Raw genomic sequence first — 16,839 nt, 5'->3', positions numbered from 1 at the left:
AGAAAGACAGAGAGACACAGAGACACAGAGAGACACAGAGACACAGAGAGACAGAGAGAGAGAGACAGACACAGAGAGACAGAGAGAGAGAGACAGAGAGACACAGAGAAACACAGAGAGACAGAGAGACACAGAGAGACACAGAGAGACAGAGAGACACAGAGAGACAGAGAGACACAGAGAGACAGAGACACAGAGACACAGAGAGAGACAAAGAGAGACACAGAGACCCAGAGAGACAGAGACAGAGAAACACACAGAGACACAGAGAGACAGAGAGAGAGAGACAGAGAGACACAGAGAGACAGAGAGACAAAACAGAGACACAGAGAGACGGCGTTTGCCGCTCACCCTTGACGCTCTGGAAGTAGAGCGTCTCGCCGTGAGGGTTGCTCCACTGGATTGCGTCCGACTGCGGATTGTCGGACGCCGCACAGCGGAGAGTTGCCGTGTCTCCCTCGCTCACCGTGTCTCCCGTGGCCCACACGGTGATCCCAGCAGCAGCTGCACGGGAGAGACACGGGGAGAGAGAGAGACACGGGGAGAGAGAGAGACACTCACCCACCCACTCACTCAACCACTCACTCACCCACTCACTCACCCACCCACTCACCCACTCACTCACTCACTCACCCACTCACTCACTCACTCACCCACTCACTCACCCACCCACTCACCGACCCACTCACTCACTCACTCACCCACTCACTCACTCACTCACCCACTCACCCACTCACCCACTCACTCACCCACTCACTCACCCACTCACTCACTCACCCACTCATTCACTCACTCACCCACCCACTCACACACCCACTCACCCACCCACCACTCACTCACTCCACCCCACTCACTCACTCACTCACCCACTCACCCACTCACTCACCCACTCACTCACTCACCCACTCACTCACACACCCACTCACTCACTCACCCACTCACTCACTCACCCAATCACTCACTCACCCACTCACTCACTCACCCACTCACTCACCCACTCACTCACTCACCCACCCACTCACTCACCCACTCACTCACTCACTCACTCACCCACTCACTCACCCACTCACTCACCCACTCACTCACTCACACACTCACCCACTCACTCACTCACCCACTCACTCACCCACTCACTCACTCACCCAATCACTCACTCACTCATCACCACTCACTCACACTCACCCACTCACTCCACCCACTCACCCACTCACTCACTCACCCACTCACTCACCCACTCACTCACTCCACTCACCCCACCCATCACTCACCCACTCACTCACTCACTCACTCACCCCTCACTCACTCACACACCCACTCACCCACCCACCAACTCACTCACTCACCACTCACTCACTCACCCACTCACTCACTCACTCACCCCACCCACTCACTCACCCACTCACCCACTCACTCACTCACCTCACTCACTCACTCACTCCTCACTCACTCACTCACCCACTCACTCACCCATCACTCACTCACCACTCACTACTCACTCACCTACTCACTCACCTACTCACTCACCGACTCACTCACCCACTCACTGACCCACTCACTCACTCACCTACTCACTCACTCACTCACCCACTCACTCACTCACTCACCAACTCACTCACCCACTCACTCACTCACCTACTCACTCACCCTACTCACTCACGACTCACTCACCCACTCACTCACCCACTCACTCACTCACCCACTCACTCAATCACCGACTCACTCACCTACTCACTCACCGACTCACTCACCGACTCACTCACCCACTCACTCACTCACTCACCGACTCACTCACTCACCTACTCACTCACCTACTCACTCACCAACTCACTCACCCACTCACTCACCCACTCACCCACTCACTGACTCACCCCCTCACTCACTCACCTACTCACTCACCTACTCACTCACCGACTCACTCACCCACTCACTCACCCACTCACTCACCCACTCACTCACCCACTCACTCACTCACTCAACCACTCACCCACTCACTCACCTACTCACTCACCTACTCACCCACTCACTCACTCACTCACCCACTCACCACCCACTCAACCACTCACTCACCCACCCAATCACCCACCACTCACCCACCCACCCACTCACTCACCCACTCACCCACTCACTCACTCACTCACCCACTCACTCACCCACTCACTCACTCACTCACCCACTCATCACCACCCACTCACTCACTCACTCACCTACTCACTCACCTACTCACTCACCGACTCACTCACCCACTCACTGACCCACTCACTCACTCACCCACTGACTCACTTACCGACTCACTCACCTACTCACTCACTCACTCACCCACTCACTCACTCACTCACCGACTCACTCACCCACTCACTCACCTACTCACTCACCTACTCACTCACCGACTCACTCACCCACTCACTCACCCACTCACTCACTCACCCACTCACTCACTCACCGACTCACTCACTCACCTACTCACTCACCTACTCACTCACCGACTCACTCACCCACTCACTCACCCACTCACTCACCCACTCACTCACTCACTCACCTACTCACTCACCTACTCACTCACCAACTCACCCACTCACTCACCCACTCACTCACTCACTCACCCACTCACTCACTCACTCACCCACTCACTCACTCACCTACTCACTCACCTACTCACTCACCGACTCACTCACCCACTCACTCACCCACTCACTCACCCACTCACTCACTCAACCACTCACCCACTCACTCACCTACTCACTCACCTACTCACCCACTCACTCACTCACTCACCCACTCACTCACCACCCACTCAACCACTCACTCACCCACCCAATCACCCACCACTCACCCACCCACCCACTCACTCACCCACTCACCCACTCACTCACTCACTCACCCACTCACTCACTCACTCACTCACCCACTCACTCACTCACTCACCCACTCACTCACCCACTCACTCACTCACTCACTCACCTACTCACTCACCTACTCACTCACCGACTCACTCACCGACTCACTCACCCACTCACTGACCCACTCACTCACCCACTCACTCACCGACTCACTCACCCACTCACTCACTCACCTACTCACTCACCTACTCACTCACCGACTCACTCACCCACTCACTCACCCACTCACTCAAACACTCACTCACTCAACCACTCACCCACTCACTCACCTACTCACTCACCTACTCACCCACTCACTCACCCACCCACTCACTCACCACCCACTCAACCACTCACTCACCCACCCAATCACGCACCACTCACCCACCCACTCACTCACCCACTCACTCACTCACTCACCCACTCACTCACTCACCCACTCACTCACTCACCCACTCACTCACCGACTCACTCACTCACTCACCCACTCATCTACTCACTCACTCACTCAATCACCCACTCACTAACTCACACACTCACTCACTCACCCACTCACTCACCCACTCACTCACTCACCTACTCACTCACCAACCCACCCACCTACTCACTCACTCAACCACTCACTCACCCACCCACTCACTCACCCACCCACCCACCCACTCACTCACCACCCACTCAACCACTCACTCACCCACCCAATCACCCACTCACTGACCCACTCACTCACTCACTCACCCACTCACTCACTTACCGACTCACTCACCCACTCACTCACCTACTCACTCACCTACTCACTCACCGACTCACTCACCCACTCATCCACTCACTCAAACACTCACTCACTCAACCACTCACCCACTCACTCACCTACTCACTCACCTACTCACCCACTCACTCACTCACCCACCCACTCACTCACCACCCACTCAACCACTCACTCACCCACCCAATCACCCACCACTCACCCACCCACCCACTCACTCACTCACCCACTCACCCACTCACCTACTCACTCACCTACTCACTCACCGACTCACTCACCGACTCACTCACCCACTCACTGACCCACTCACTCACCCACTCACTCACTTACCGACTCACTCACCCACTCACTCACCTACTCACTCACCTACTCACTCACCGACTCACTCACCCACTCACTCACCCACTCACTCAAACACTCACTCACTCAACCACTCACCCACTCACTCACCTACTCACTCACCTACTCACCCACTCACTCACTCACCCACCCACTCACTCACCACCCACTCAACCACTCACTCACCCACCCAATCACGCACCACTCACCCACCCACTCACTCACCCACTCACTCACTCACCACCCACTCAACCACTCACTCACCCACCCAATCACGCACCACTCACCCACCCACTCACTCACCCACTCACTCACTCACTCACTCACCCACTCACTCACCCACTCACTCACTCACTCACTCACCCACTCACTCACTCACCCACTCACTCACCCACTCACTCACTCACTCACCCACTCACTCACTCACCCACTCACTTACTCACCCACTCACTCACCGACTCACTCACTCACTCACCCACCCACCCACCCACCCACCCACTCACTCACTCACCTACTCACTCACCTACTCACTCACCAACCCACCCACCTACTCACTCACTCACCCACTCACTCAACCACTCACCCACTCACTCACTCACTCACCGACTCACTCACCCACTCACTCACTCACCCACTCACTCACTCACCTACTCACTCACCTAGTCACTCACCAACCCACCCACCTACTCACTCACTCAACCACTCACTCACTCACCGACTCACTCACCCACTCACTCACCCACTCACTCACCCACTCACCCACTCACTCACTCACTCACCTACTCACTCACCCACTCACTCACTCACTCACCCACTCACCCACCCACCCACCCACCCACCCACCCACTCACTCACCACCCACTCAACCACTCACTCACCCACCCACTCACCCACCCACCCACTCACTCATCACCCACTCACTCACTCACTCACCCACTCACTCACTCACTCACCCACTCACTCACTCACCCACCCACTCACTCACTCACCCACCCACTCACCCACCCACCCACTCACTCACTCACCCACTCACTCACTCACCCACTCACTCACCCACTCACTCACCCACCCACCCACCCACCCCACCCACTCACTCACCACCCACTCAACCACTCACTCACCCACCCACTCACCCACCCACCCACTCACTCATCACCCCACTCACTCACTCACTCACCCACTCACTCACTCACTCACCCACTCACTCACTCACCCACCCACACTCACTCACCCACCCACCCACTCACCCACCCACCCACTCACTCATCACCCACTCACTCACTCACCCACTCACTCACCCACTCACATCACCCCCACTCCACTCACGCACACCACCCACTCATCCACCCACCCACTCATCCACCCACCCACCCACCCACTCACTCACCACCCACTCACCCACTCACCACCCACCCATTCACCCACTCACCCACTCACCCACCCACTCACTCACCCACTCACCCACCCACTCACCCACCCACTCACTCCACCCACCCACTCACTCACCCACCCCACATCACTCACTCACCCACCCACCCACCCACCCACTCACCCACTCACTCACTCACTCACCCACCCACCCACCTCACCCACTCACCCACTCACTCACCCACCCACTCACCCACCCACCCACCCACTCACTCACTCACCACCCACTCAACCACTCACTCACCCACCCACTCACCCACCACCCACTCACTCATCACCCACTCACTCACTCACTCACCCACTCACTTCACTCACTCACCCACCCACTCACTCACTCACTCACCCACCCACCCACTCACTCACCCACCCACCGACCCACTCACCCACCCACTCATCCACCCACCCACCCACCCACTCACCCACCCACCCACCCACTCACCCACTCACTCACCCACCCACTCACTCACCCACCCACTCACCCACTCACTCACCCACTCACCCACTCACCCACCCACCCACTCACCCACCCACTCACTCACTCACTCACCCACCCACTCACTCACCCACCCACCCACCCACTCACCCACCCACTCATCCACCCACCCACCCACCCACTCACCCACCCACCCACCCACTCACCCACTCACTCACCCACCCACTCACTCACCCACCCACTCACCCACTCACTCACCCACTCACCCACTCACCCACCCACCCACCCACCCACCCACTCACCCACGGCGCTGTGTGGTGGAGGGAAGGAGACACAGGACAGGGGAGACCACTCCCCTGTCTTCCTCCGCGGGTAGTTGACTGCGACTCTCACGCGGACGCAGAACTCAGCAGCGACTCCGGGCCGAGGTGCCGCGTGGAGGTAGTGACATCCCACAAAGTGCTCCTAGCAGAAGCACCATCATCATCAGCAGCATCATCATCATCAGTGACATCATCATCAGTAGCAGCAGCATCATCAGTACCATCATCATCATCAGTAGCACCATCATCATCATCATCAGCACCATCATCATCATCATCAGCAGCATCATCATCATCAGCATCATCATCATCATCAGTACCATCATCATCATCATCAGCACCATCATCATCATCATCATCAGCAGCATCATCATCATCATCAGCAGCATCATCATCATCAGTACCATCATCATCATCAGTACCATCATCATCATCATCAGCACCATCATCATCATCATCAGTACCATCATCATCATCATCAGTACCATCATTATCATCATCAGTACCATCATCATCATCAGTACCATCATCATCATCATCAGTGGCATCATCATCAGTAGCAGCAGCATCATCAGTACCATCCGCATCATCATCATCAGTGGCATCATCATCAGTAGCAGCAGCATCATCAGTATCATCATCATCATCAGTAGCATCATCAGTACCATCATCATCATCAGTAGCAGCAGCAGCATCATCATAGCATCATCATCATCAGTACCATCATCATCAGTACCATCATCATCATAGTACCATCATCATCATCATCAGTGGCATCATCATCAGTAGCAGCAGCATCATCAGTATCATCATCATCATCATCAGTAGCATCATCAGTACCATTATCATCATCAGTAGCAGCAGCATCAGCTCATCAGTAGCATCATCATCATAGCATCATCATCAGTAGCAACAGCAAGCTCCATCAGTACCATCATTCAGTAGCAACATCATCAGTAGCAGCACATCATCAGTACCCATCTCATCATCAGTAGCATCATCATCAGTAGCAGCAGCATCAGTACCATCATCATCATCAGTAGCAGCATCATCAGTAGCAGCAGCAGCATCATCAGTACCATCATCATCATCAGTAGCATCATCATCAGTAGCAGCAGCAGCATCATCAGTACCATCATCATCAGTAGCATCATCATCAGTAGCAGCAGCATCATCATCAGTATCATCATCATCAGTAGCGTCATCATCATTAGCAGCAGCATCATCATCAGTATCATCATCATCAGTAGCATCATCATCAGTAGCAGCAGCATCATCATTTTCATCAGTAGTAGTAGCATTATCATGCTACTACCACTCAACCACTCACCCACCCAATCACCCACCACTCACGCAACCACTCGCCCACCCACCCGCTCACCCACCCACCCACTCACCCACCGACCCACTCGACTACTCACCCACTCACTCACCTACCTACCCACTCAACCACTCACTCACCCACTCACTCACCCAATCACCCACCCACTCACTCACCCACCCACTCACTCACCCACTCACCTCACCACCTCACCCACCTACCCACCCACTCACTCACCCACTCACTCACACTCACCAACTCACTTACTCACTCACCCACCCACTCATTCACCCACCCACTCATTCACCCACTCATTCACCCACTCACTCACCCACTCACCCACTAACTTAACCACTCACCACCCACTCACTCACCCAACCACCCACTCACTCACTCACTTACCCACCCACTCACTCACCCACCCACTCACCCACTCACCCACCCATCCAGCCACCCACCACCCACCCACTCACCCACTCACCCACCCACTCACCCACCCACTCACCCACCCATCCAGCCACCCACCCACTCACCCACCCACCCACTCACCCACCCACCCAGCCACCCACCCACCCACCCACCCACTCACCCACCCACCCACCCACCCACTCACCCACTCACCCACCCACCCACCCACTCACCCACCCACCCACCCACTCACCCACCCACCCACCCACTCACCCACCCACCCACTCACCCACTCACCCACCCACCCACTCACTCACCCACTCACCCACCCACCCACTCACTCACCCACTCACCCACCCACCCACTCACTCACTCACCCACCACCCACCCACTCACCCACTCAGCCCCCACTCACCCACCCACCCCTCACCCACCCATCCCAGCCACCCCCCCCACCCCCTCACCCACCCACCCCACCCACCCACTCACCCACCCCACCCACTCACCCACCCACTCACCCACCCATCCCGCCACCCACCCACCCACTCACCCACCCACTCACCCCCCCACTCATCCACCCACCCACCCACCACTCACCCACCACCCACTCACTCACCCACCCACCCACTCACCCACCCACCCACCCCCTCACACCACCACCCACCCACCCACTCATCCACTCACCCACCCATCCAGCCACCCACTCTCTCACCCCACCCCCATCCACTCACCCACTCACCCACCCACTCACCCACCCACCTCACTCACCCACCCACCCCCACTCACCCAACCACCCACTCACCACTCACCCACCCTCACCCACACCCCCACTCCCCCACTCCCCACTCACCCACCCACTCACCCACCCCCCACTCACTCACCACCACCCACCCACTCACCCACCCACCCCCCACTCACCCCCACCCACTCACCCACCCCTCACTCACTCACTCACCTTACCCACCCCCCACCCCATCACCCTCACCCACCCCCACTCACCCCCCCTCACCCACCCACCCCCTCACCCACCCACCCACCCACCCCCACCCACCCACCCACTCCACTCACTCACCCACCCCCCCACTCACCCACCCAATCACCCACTCACCCACCCACTCACCCACCCACTCACTCACCACCCACTCACTCACCCACCCACTCACCCACCCACCCACCCACCCCTCACCCACCCACCCACCCCCCCCCAATCACCCACTCACCCCCACTACCACCCACCCACCCACCACCCACCCACTCACCCACCCACTCACCCACTCACTCACCCACCCACCCACTCACCCCCCACCCCCCACCCACACTCACTCACCCCCCACCCCTCCACCCACCCCCACCCACCCCACTCACCCACCCACTCACCATCACCCACCCACCCACCCACCACCCACCCACCCACCCACCCACCCACTCACCCACTCACCCCCCACCACTCACCCACTCACCCACCACCCACCCACTCACCCACTCCACTCCACCCACTCACTCACCCACTCACTCACCCACCCACTCACCCACTCACTCACCACCCACCCACTCACCCACCCACCCACCCACTCACCCACCCACCCACCACACTCACCCACCCACTCACCCACTCACCCACCCACTCACCCACCCACTCCACCCACCCACTCACCCACCCAACTACCCCACTCACCCACCACTCACCCCCACTCACTCACCCACTCACCCACCCACCACTCACTCACCCACCCACCCACTCCACCCACCCACTCACCCACCACTACCCACCCACCCACCACCACTCACCCACCCACCCACTCACCACCCCACCCACTCACCCACCCACCCACTCCACCCACTCACTCACTCACTCACCCACCCACCCCACTCACCCACTCACCCACCCCACCCACTCACCCACCCCCCTCACCCACCCACTCACCCACCCACCCACCCACTCACCCACCCACCCACTCACCCCCCCACTCACCCACTCACCCACCCACTCACCCCCCCCACTCACCCACTCACCCACCCACTCACCCACCCACTCACTCACCCACCCACTCACTCACCCACCCACCCACTCACCCACCCACCCACCCACTCACCCACCCACCCACCACTCACCCACCCAATCACCCACTCACCCACCCACTCACCCACCCACTCACCCACTCACCCACCCACTCACCCACCCAATCACCCCACCCACTCACCCACTCACTCACCACCCACCCACTCACTCACTCACCCACCCACCCACTCACCCACTCACCCACCTCACCCACTCACCCACCCACCCCACCACCCACTCACCCACTCACCCACCCACCCACTCACCCACCCCCTCACCCACCCACTCACCACCCACCCACCCACTCACCCACTCACCCACACTCACCCACCCACTCACCCACTCACCCACCCACTCACCCACCCACTCACCCACTCACCCACCTACCCCCCACTCTCACCGTGCTGCTGGTAGTGCCCCCCCTTGTGGAGACCTCTGCTTGCAGGAGGTACAACACGTCACTCCGCTCCATCCTCCTCCTCCACCCACTCTTCATGGAGACCCCAATGGAGAGCTCCCACCACTCCACCTCTCTCTCGTCGTGGTGGTGGTCATCCTCATGGTCATCATCGCCGTCGTCATCATCGTCATGGTGGTCATCGTCGTCATGGTGATAATCGTCGTGGTCATCATCGCCGTGGTCATCGTCGTCGTGGTCATCATCGCCGTGGTCATCGTCGTCGTGGTCGTCGTCATGGTGATCATCGTCGTGGTCATCGTCGTCGTGGTCATCGTCGCCGTGGTCATCGTCGTCATGGTGATCATCGTCGTGGTCATCGTCGTGGTCGTCATCCTCAACACGGCACTCCTCATCACCATCACCACCACCACGAGCACCAGTCACTTTCTTGTGGCGCATCAAGGTGACCATCGGAGCACTGAGCACAGCTGAGACAAAGACAAAGATCCCCCGCGTAGCCTTAACAGACTGTAGGGGCAAGTGCTGTTAGCGAGCACCTATGAAGGCCGGCACGGCACACGAGGGGGTGGGTGGCCAGCACCACGCCCGGCCTGCCTTTGTCTCCCCAGTGGCGATGTTTACACACCGCACCAGGTACTCACTTGAGGCTGAGTCGGCCTAGGGGAGGCCCGGGACCGGTTCAGATAATCGTCACTGTTGGTGTTGGCCGTGAGCGGGAATCGAACCTGGTTCGCCAGGTTCATAGCGAAGCGCGCTAACCACTACACCACCACTCCCCACTACCTTGACACACACACAGTCACACACAGACACACACACACGAACACACAGTCACACGCAGAGACACAGACACACACAGTCATACGCAGAGACACACACACAGACACACATACACAAAGACGGACACACAGACACTCATACACACAGACACACACACAGAGACACACACACACACAGACACACACATACACACAGAGACACACACACACACAGACAAACACACAGAGACAGACAAACATACAGAGACACACACGCAGACAAACACACAGACAAACACACAGAGACAGAGACACACACACAGACACACACAGTCACACACAGAGACACACACACACAGACACACACACACACACATGCAGACAAACACACAGAAACAGAGACACACAGTGAGAGACACACACAGACACACACACAGACACACAGAGACAGAGACACACAGAGAGAGAGACACACACACACAGACACACACACACAGAGACACACAGACACACACACACAGAAACACACATACACACACAGACACACACACACAGACACACACAAACAGAGACACACAGAGAGACACACACACAAACACACAGAGACACACAAACACACAGAGAGACACACACACACAAACACACAGACACAGAGACACACAGAGAGAGACACACACACACACATACACAGACACACACACACAGAGACAGAGACACTCAGAGAGAGACACACACAAACCAGGCCACTCACACACACACAGACACACAGAGACAGAGACACAGAGAGAGACACACACACACACACAACAACAACAACAACAACCGCCATTCGCCACTAAGTGGCGGTGACGTCACCACGATGCTTGTGCCAGGCCAAGTGCACCTTGAGGCCACGTGAAGTGTCGAACGCCCGCTGGCAGGAGGTCACGGGGCAGACCCAGCAGGTGCCACGGGTCGACTGACCGAGATGACCGAGATGACTGGCTGATGCACCACCTGTGCCCCCTACTGTACCAACTTGCTGTGCTTTAGCCACCCGGCGCTCCGCTCGTTGTTGTGAGCGTCGCTCCTCCACCCTCCGTTGTTGTTGGAGGGCGACTGCCTCCAACTGCCCAGTAGCGTCCTTCACGAGCCTCCTCCACTGAGGCCGATCTTGACACCGCTGGTACCAGTCATCGGCAAGTCCACTCAGCTCCACGTCCTCTTGTACCACATCACTCCATCTCCTCTCTAGCCCGTGCCGCGCCCGTTTAGCCCCCTCGATCCGGCCGAATAAAAGCTGTTTAGGCATGCAGTGGCTGGGCATGCGGGCTACATGACCCAGCCAACGCAGCCTTGCCTGCCGGAGGAGCTCACTGATGGGACTTTGCCCAGATCTTTCAAGGATTTGTGAGCTCCTCACACAATCCAGCCTGGTTAAACCCAGGATGGATCGTAGGCAGGCCAGCCTAAATGTTTCCAACCGGCGAAGATGCTCCACTAGGGGGGTCCACGTTTCGCAAGCGTAGAGAAGGGAGGGAATGACCGTGGCCGAGAAGACCTGAAGCTTCGTGCGGAGCGACAGACAAGGTAGCTTCCACACAGCGTTACGCAACCGATGAAAAGATATTGCCGCTCGACTGATTCGGAGTGAGACCTCTGCTGATAAACTGGAGCCGGTCATAAGCACACTGCCCAGGTATGGGAAACTCTCCACTCTCTCCACAACTGCCCCATCACCAATTGGGAGTTGTGGGGGTGGAGTGTCCGATGGTACAAAATACCCAGGCAGGTGCTTAGTTTTGGTGGGGCTGATGGTAAGGCCCCACCTCTTAGTGGCACGCTCCAGTCTCAGCAGCAGCGTCTCCAACTCCTCTTCTGAATGAGCAGCTATTACCAAATCATCGGCATACATAACGTGGTTGACCAATAGGGAGCCATCCCTTGATCATACCCGGGCATCGATCAGCCTCCCATTATATCTGTACCAAATGGAAATTCCCCCGGTACAGCTATTGAAGGCTTCACGAACTACGCGGTCAAAATAGATGTTAAATAATGTGGGAGCCAGAGGACATCCCTGTCGCACCCCAAGGTGTACAGGGAAAGGCTCCGACTCCCGGCCACGTAGTTTTACCCGGGCCCGCTCACCATCATGAAGGTCCTTAATGATCGTGAGCAGAGGGTCAGGGACTCCGAAAGCACGAAGAACAACCCAGAGCCCAGTCCTACTGATGGTATCATAGGCCTTGACCAGGTCAATAAAGCAGAGATGTAGGTCTTTTTGGAATTCCCTACACCTCTGCTGTAGCAGACGGACAGAAAATATGGCATCTGTGCAGGACCGCCCTTTCCTGAAACCGCATTGGGGCTCCGCAAGCCTCTCCTCAGCGTGCCTAGCAAGGCGATGTTGAATAATCCTTGCCAGGACCTTACCCGGCACACTGAGGAGTGAGATGCCCCTGTAGTTGTTACAGTCGGTACGGTCCCCCTTCTTAAAGAGGGGGACCACCAGGGCATCCTTCCAGTCCTGCGGAACCCGTCCAGTGGTCCAGACTGTTGTTATGATTTCATATAGGGCAGTCTGTGCACAAACGCCACCCTCCCTCAGCATTTCGCTTGGGAGATCATCTCTGCCCGGTGCCTTCCCTGGTCTCAGACTCCGGATCGCCCTCAGTACTTCCTCAACAGCTGGCACCTCAGCCAGCCACTCACAGGGGGTGACCTCTTCCAATATTTGAGGCACCGCAGCCTCAGCAGGGTTATCACCACTTTGTGCCATGATGTTTTCCTGGCTGAGAGAATTTCCCTCCCCCAGGACCTAACAGAAATGCTCAGCAAATCTGCAAACCTGTTCCTGGGGGTCGGAGATTGGATCACCGTTTTTTCCTCTAATGATGGTAACAGGTGTGGCGCTGCAGGTTACTTTTTTGATGGAGTTAAATAGTGATTTGTGATCACGGGCCACTGAGGCAGACTCCATCTCCTCAGCAACCCGCGACCACCACCCATCCTTACAGCGCCTTACGGCTCTCCGAACTTCCGAGCGAAGGCTGCGGTAAACCTCCTCATTCTCTGACGTGGGATGCTGTAGGCGATGAGAGTGGGCCTGTCGCTTTTTCTCAATTAACCTGAACACCTCCTCTGTCAGCCAGGGTTTCTGGGGAGGTCTGGACCGCGTACCCAAAGCAGCCATTGCAGCTGCATGAGTCACAGTCTTAAACCTCGCCCATTTACCCTCGACATCAGGTGGAGTGGGGGACGATGCCAACCCCAGCTGCAAGCGATGATGAAATTCTCGCTTGCAACTTTCATCAGCTAACTGAGACCAGGCCACTTTTGGTTGGAATGGGATCCTGGGTGTACACCCACCACCGGAGTGGAAGAAAGGCAGGCGCATCTTACAGATGACTAGTCGATGGTCAGAGGGCAGATCAGCTCCACGGTAGGTCCTGGTGTCAAGGACATGGGCTCGCATTCGCTGGTCCGTCACTATGTAGTCCAGCAGATGCTCTTGCTTGGACCCGGCATGTATCCATGATGTTGTGTGGATGCGCCGATGCCGGAAGAGCGTGTTGGTAATTACAAGCCCATGGGCTGCACAAAAATCTAGCAGCCTCCTACCGTTATTATTGAGCTGATCTGGCCCATGCCTTCCAATCACTCCAGACCAGGTGTCAGCATCATGACGACACACACACACACACAGACACACAGAGACAGAGACACACAGAGACACACACACAGAAACACACACACACAGAGACACACAGAGAGAGACACACACACACATACACAGACACACAAACACACAGAGACAGAGACACACAGAGACACACACACACACAGACACACAGAGACAGAGACACACAGAGAGAGACACACACACACACAAACACACAGAGACAGAGACACACAGAGAGAGACACACAAACACACATACACAGACACACACACACACAAACAAACACACAGAGACAGAGACACTCAGAGAGAGACACACACAGACACACACACACACAGAGACACACAGAGAGACACACACACAGACACACAGAGACACACAGAGACACAAGACAAAGACAAAGATCCCCCGTATAGCCTTAACAGACTGTAGGGGCAAGTGCTGTTAGCGAGCACCTATGAAGGCCGGAACGGTACACGAGGGGGTGGGTGGCCAGCACCACGCCCGACCGCCTTTGTCTCCCCAGTGGCGATGTTTACACACTGCACCAGGTACTCATTTGAGGCTGAGTCGACCTAGGGGAGGCCCGGGACCGGTTCAGATAATCGTCACTGGTGTTGGCCGTGAGCGGGAATCGAACTCGTGTCGTCGGGTTCATAGCGCAGCGCGCTAACCGCTACACTACCGCTCGCCGCACACAGAGAGAGACACACACACACAGACACACAGAGACACACATACACACAGAGAGACACACACACACACACAGACACACACACAGACAAACACACAGACACAAGAGACACACAGAGAGAGACACACACACACACAGACACACACACACACACAGAGACACACAGAGACAGAGACACACAGAGAGACACACACACAGACACACACAGTCACACACAGACACACACACACACACAGACACACACAGACACACACACACACAGACCAGGCCACTCACTTGTCTTCAAGGGCAAGACGTCAACCACGACCCAGGGTGAGGCGAGCGGTGAAGACTGTGGCGATGGTGACGATGACGACGATGAGACGGTGGATCTGACGCGGAGGTGATAGCGGTGGCCGGGAAGTCGCAGCGCTGAGGAGACATCGCAACGTGTCTCTGCGGTCGCAGCGCAGACGGTCCGCCAGCGGGCTCCTCCGTAGCTGTGCAGACGGAGACACGGGGAGGAGGTGGTGAGGGGTGGGTGGGTGGGTGAGTGGGTGGGTGAGTGGGTGGGTGAATGGGTGAGTGGGTGGGTGAATGGGTGAGTGAATGTGTGAGAGAGTGGGTGGGTGAGTGGGTGGGTAAGTGAGTGGGTGAGTGGGTGGGTGAGTGAGTGGGTGGGTGGGTGAGTGAGTGGGTGGGTGAGTGAGTGAGTGGGCGAGTGGGTTAGTGGGTGGGTGAGTGAGTGAGTGAGTGGGTGAGTGTGTGAGTGTGTGCATGAGTGAGTGGGTGAGTGAGTGAGTGGGTGAGTGAGTGTGTGAGTGAGTGGGTGAGTGAGTGGGTGAGTGAGTGTGTGAGTGAGCAAGTGGGTAAGTGAGTGTGTGGGTGAGTGAGTGTGTGAGTGGGTGAGTGTGTGAGTGGGTGAGTGTATGAGTGAGTGGGTGGGTGAGCGAGTGAGTGGGTGGGTGAGTGAGTGAGTGGGCGAGTGGGTTAGTGGGTGGGTGAGTGAGTGAGTGAGTGGGTGAGTGAGTGAGTGGGTGAGTGAGTGTGTGAGTGAGCAAGTGGGTAAGTGAGTGTGTGGGTGAGTGCGTGTGTGAGTGGGTGAGTGTGAGTGGGTGAGTGTATGAGTGAGTGGGTGGGTGAGCGAGTGAGTGGGTGGGTGAGTGAGTGGGTGAGTGAGCAAGTGGGTGAGTGTGTGAGTAAGTGAGTGTGTGGGTGAGTGTGTGAGTGGGTGAGTGTGTGAGTGGGTGAGTGTATGAATGAGTGAGTGGGTGAGCTGGTGAGTGAGCAAGTGGGTGAGTGAGTGTGTGGGTGAGAGTGGGTTAGTGTGTGAGTGGGTGGGTGAGTGACTGAGTGGGTGAGCGAGTGGGTGT

The 16,839-nt window shown here is 56.9% G+C and overlaps 1 long non-coding RNA gene across 1 annotated transcript; it reads right to left on the bottom strand.

Moving 5' to 3' along the window:
• Positions 1-281: 281 nt before the first annotated feature.
• LOC133362278 (uncharacterized) lies at positions 282-10,467 on the bottom strand. The gene is made up of 3 exons (XR_009757483.1): positions 10,351-10,467; positions 6,142-6,304; positions 282-504 (listed from the first exon to the last, which is right to left on the bottom strand). It is a non-coding gene; the product is annotated as an uncharacterized LOC133362278 (long non-coding RNA).
• Between the last annotated feature and the right edge of the window lie 6,372 nt (positions 10,468-16,839).

The sequence above is a fragment of the Lethenteron reissneri genome, unplaced genomic scaffold, assembly GCF_015708825.2.
Source record: "Lethenteron reissneri isolate LAM-NWPU_2019-01 unplaced genomic scaffold, ASM1570882v1 scaffold_1420, whole genome shotgun sequence".
In the NCBI taxonomy this organism is placed as follows: Eukaryota; Metazoa; Chordata; class Hyperoartia; order Petromyzontiformes; family Petromyzontidae; genus Lethenteron; species Lethenteron reissneri.
The sequence above is the reverse complement of the archived record's forward strand: the minus strand, read 5'-3'. Positions and strand labels throughout refer to the sequence as shown.